Consider the following 5,111-nt stretch of genomic DNA (forward strand, 5'->3'; position numbering starts at 1 on the left):
ATCATTTCATGCCAAAGTAAATGAAGCTTGCCTTCCAGACTTCTTACTCTCATCACTGGCCGCCCTCTAGCAGTGGCCGTGATGGCTAGACCGATGGCCGTGACGGCGGGGTAGACCTGATGGCTCCACGAGGCGGGAGGGGGCGGGGGGGGGGGGGGGGAGAGCGGGGAGGAGGAGGGAGAAGTAGACCTGGTGGCTCCACGAGGAGGGAGGGGGCGGGGGGAGCGGGGAGGAGGAGGGAGAAGTAGACCTGGTGGCTCCACGAGGAGGGAGGGGGCGGGGGGAGCGGGGAGGAGGAGGGAGAAGTAGACCTGGTGGCTCCACGAGGAGGGAGGGGGCGGGGGGGGAGACAGCGGGGAGGAGGAGGGAGAAGTAGACCTGGTGGCTCCACGAGGAGGGGAGGGGGAAGGGGGAGGGAGACAGCGGGGAGGAGGAGGGAGAAGTAGACCTGGTGGCTCCACGAGGAGGGAGGGGGCGGGGGGAGCGGGGAGGAGGAGGGAGAAGTAGACCTGGTGGCTCCACGAGGAGGGAGGGGGCGGGGGGAGCGGGGAGGAGGAGGGAGAAGTAGACCTGGTGGCTCCACGAGGAGGGAGGGGGCGGGGGGGGAGACAGCGGGGAGGAGGAGGGAGAAGTAGACCTGGTGGCTCCACGAGGAGGGGAGGGGGAAGGGGGAGGGAGACAGCGGGGAGGAGGAGGGAGAAGTAGACCTGGTGGCTCCACGAGGAGGGAGGGGGCGGGGGGAGCGGGGAGGAGGAGGGAGAAGTAGACCTGGTGGCTCCACGAGGAGGGGAGGGGGCGGGGGGAGAGAGCGGACCCCGGCTGCTTCGGGCCGCCGCTCGCTCTGACGTCAGAGGTTCTTGCTCGGCCGCGAGAGGCTCGCCACCTGTGCCACTCAGTGCGGCTGACTGCCTGGCCGCTTTGCTTTAGCTGCTTTGGAAAATAAATGCTGTTATCTTTATGTTTGTTATTAGTTTGTTCCGTTGCCTGTTTTCTGCTGTAGCTTAAGGAATCCTGTCATTCCTTACCGTCTTTCAAAACCTCCCCCCCCCCTCCACTCCTCAGCTCCCCCTCCTCCTCCCCCCCCCTCCCCCCCCCCCCCCCCGCCTCCTCAGGCAAATGGCAGTTGAGCTCAGGTGGCGGCTCCCCAGTCAGCAGGGGTACTGGAATAGACTTGGCTGGGTGGCCGACCCCCACACCCCCACCTGCCAGCTGCGAAGGGACGGTTGGCGGGCTGTGGGGAGGCCGAATGAGGTGACCCAGCGTTCCCGAGTGTGTAAACACATCAACAGAGCAAAAAAGCAAAGCAGAGTAGGAACAGCAAAGCAGAGCAAAGAAAAGGATTCGGTGCCGGGAATACAAACCAAAACCCCCCAAAAATAGGCAGTTCTAAGGAAAGCATGTCGAAGCAGGTGCAGGAAAAGCAAAGCGGGGAAGAGCAACGAAAAGTAAAGCAAGGAAAAGTAAAGCAAAGCAAAACGAACCAAAATCATTGGGAATCATGTAATGTCACTTATCGTCCTAAAAAACCTCACCCAACCCCATCCCCAGACGAACAGCAGCAGCGGGACCCACCTGGCGGCTCGCCGAACAGCGGGGGATGAGGAATAGACCGTGCTGGGTGGGTGGCCAGGCTTCCTGTCCCCACCCTCCAGCTCCCAGGGGACAGTCGTCGGGCTGCGGGGAGGCCACGGTGTGCGCCTGAGGGTTTATGCCTTCGTCAATACACCGATCGACTCATGCCCAAATCGGTGCGACGGTCTGCAAAAGAAGCCTACCTAGCACGGCAAAGCAGAGCTGAGCAATGCAACGGAAAGCGGAGCGAGACAAAGCATAGCCCTGCCAGGGAAAAGAAAAAGGCAAAAGGAAAAGCAAAGCCAAGAAGGGCCGGGAAAAGCAAAACGAAGCAGGGCAAGAAAAACCAAAGCAGAAGAGGTCCAGGAAAAGAAAAGTGGTGTCACGAATACAAACTAAAGCAAAACAAAGCGAGGTAGGGCCAGCAAAAGCAAAACAAAGAAGGGTGAGGAAAAAAAAAAAAAAAAAAAAAAAACTAAGCTAAGGATTTCCTGGGGGGTGGGGGAAAGAAAAGCGGTGTCCTGAATACAACGTAAAGCAAAACAAAGCAAGGCAGGGCCAGCAAAAGCAAAACAAAGAAAGGCGAGAAAAACCAAAGCAAAAGAGGTCCAGGAAAAGAAAAGCGGTGTCTTGAATACAACGTAAAGCAAAACAAAGCAAGGCAGGGCCAGCAAAAGCAAAACAAAGAAGGGCGAGAGAAACCAAAGCAAAGGAGGTCCAGGGAAAGAAAAACGGTGTCACGAATACAAAGTCAAGCAAAACGAAACAAAGCGAGGCCAGAAAAAGCAAAGCATGGTGAGGAACAGAAAAACCAAAGTAAAAGAGGGCCAGGAAAAGCGAAGCAGTGCCACGAATACAAAGCAAAGCAAAGCAACGCAGGGCCAGGGAAAGCAAAGCAAAGCAAAACGGTGCTGCCAAAACAAAATGTGTAGTTAACTTAGCGTCAGTCGAAATCGCTGGGTTATGGGGAGCTGGGCGTTTGAGAAGGCCAGGGTGTGGCAGCGGCCCCCGGTTGCCTCGGGCCGCCTCTCGCTCTGACATCAGAGGCTCCTGCTCGGCCGTGAACGGCTCCCCACCTGTGCCACTCAGTTTGGCTGGCTGCCTGGCTGGTTTGCTTTAGCTGCTTATCATTATATAAATTGTTATTGTCATTATTATTATTATTATTATTATTATATACTACTAAAAAGCTATTAGAAATAAAAGTATTAAATAGTAATAGAAATAAGTATCATTAAAACGTAATAAAAATAGTAGTAGTAGTAGTAATAATAATAGTATTTTCTCCATCTGTTTCCCCCTTTAGTTTTAGGAATCGAGTAGTTATTTATTGTTGTTCTCAACCCACACCCCTCCCCAGACGAATAGCAACAGAGCCCACCTGGTGGCTCTCCGGACAACGGTGGGCAACAAAATAGACCTGGCCCGGTAGCCAGATCCCTGTCCCTGCCCGCCAGCTCCGAGGGGACAGCTGTCGGGCTGCAGGCCGGCTAACTTTTCTATGTGTTCATAAACAAGTTTCATGAACTTGTTTATGCATTCATAAAGACGGCAAAGCTAAGGAAAGGAGCACGGGGAAAAACAAAGCGGTGCCAGGAAAGGGAAAGCCAAGGAAAGAAAGCAGTTTGAGTCAAAGCAAAGCACAGCAAGGCTAAGAAAGGTACAGAAGAGCAGAGAAGGTAAAGCAAAGCACTGACAGGAACACGAAGCAAAGAAATAAAAAATAAAGCATGACCGCACAAGTAAAAACGTAGCAGGCCCAGGAAAGAAAAAGCAAAGCAAAGCAAAGCAAAGCAAAGCAAAGCAAAGCAAAGTAGCACAAGGAAAAACACAGCATTTCCAGGAGAGAAAAAGCAAAGCAATCTGAGGTAAGAACAGCAGAGAAAAGGAGGTATGGAAAAGCAAAACTGTGCCAGGAAGAGCAAAGCAAAGCGGAGCAAGGCAGAACAAAGAGAAGCAAAGCGAACGTAGCGAGCTGGCGGCCAGCCCTCCTTTGGGTTCCAAGTGTCTGTGGGGGGGAGACCGGAGGGCCCTCATGTTGTGTACAGGTGGCAGCCAGACTTGGACAGTGGCTGTACCCTGATCGCCCTCTCCCCAGCCTCCTTCACATCTCCTGGTCCACCGTGACGGTGGGCAAGAACCATGTCTTGCCTTAGCTAGTTTTATATATTTCTATGTATTTTGTTGTTGTTGTTGTTGTTGTTGTTGTTGTTCTTGTTGTTCTTGTTGTTGTTGTTGTTTGTTGTTGTTGAGGATTTCTTCCACCGTAGTTGTGGGAATCATGTAGTTACTTACTGTCGTTGAGAACCTCAGACACACAACGAGCAGTGGGGCCCACCTGGCAGCTCGCCGCATGGCTGGGGACAAAGAATGGACCATGTCGGCTGGCCAGGCCTGCTGCCCACACGTGCCAGTTCCGAGTGGACAGTCGCTGGACTGCGGGGAGGCCAAGTTCTGTTTCCGATGGTTTATGCGTTCATAAATTTACCAATCGACTCGGCAGCAAAATCAGTGAGACAGTCTCCAAAGGAAGCCTAGCACAGCACAGGAGAGGAAGGCAATGCGGATGAAAGCTGAGCAAGACAAGGAAAAGCCCTGCTAGGCATAGGGAAAAGCAGTGACCACCAGCGCCTGGAAAAGCAAAGCACGGCCTGTAAAAACACATCAGATAGGTCCAACATGAAAACAAATCATGCAAGGAACATGAAATAAATAAATTAATTAATAAATAAATTAATAAATAAATTAATTAATTAATTAAAAAAAAAGGAAAACGAATAAAAGATGAAAGGCAAAGCAAAGCAGAGCAAAGCAAAGCTAAACAAAGAAAAACATGGCCTGATAAAGCAAACGAAAGCAAGGCCAGGGAAGGCAAAGCAGAGCTAAGGAAAGTAGCAAAAGGGAAAGCAAAGCGTAAGCAGGAAAGACAAAGCAAACAAATGAAAGCAAAGCAGTTTGAGGCAAGGCAAAACACAGCATGGGTAGGAAAGGCCGAGCAGTGCCAGGTCTATAAACCAAAGCTAAACCAAGGAAAGCATGGCCTGATAAAGCAACCGGAAGCATGGCCAGGGAAGGGAAAGCTGAGCAAGTCAAAGCAGAGCAAAGGAAAGTAGCACAAGGAAATGCAAAGTATTTCCAGGAGAGAAAGAGCAAAACACTCTGAGGCAAAGCAGGGGCAAGAACAGCAGAGGAAAGGAGGGATGGGAAAGCAAAACTGTGCCAGGAAGAGCAAAGCAAAGCGGAGCAAGGCAAAACAAAGAGAAGCAAAGCAAACGTAGCGAGCTGGCGGCTAGCCCAGTAAAACCAGTGGGACTGTCTCCAAAAGAATCCTAGCACAGCACAGGACAGCAGAGCAATGCGGATAAAAGCTGAGCAAGGCAGAGTAAAACCCTGCTAAGAAAAAGACCTAGCGGCATAAAGAAAAGCAGTAACAACCAAGGTCTGGAAAAGCAAAGCACGGCCTGTAAAAACACATCAGATAGGTCCAAAATGAAACCAAAAGAATGCAATGAACATTTAAAGAAAAAAAAAAATAATAA

Source organism: Anas platyrhynchos, chromosome 36, assembly GCF_047663525.1.
Source record: "Anas platyrhynchos isolate ZD024472 breed Pekin duck chromosome 36, IASCAAS_PekinDuck_T2T, whole genome shotgun sequence".
Lineage (NCBI taxonomy): Eukaryota > Metazoa > Chordata > Aves > Anseriformes > Anatidae > Anas > Anas platyrhynchos.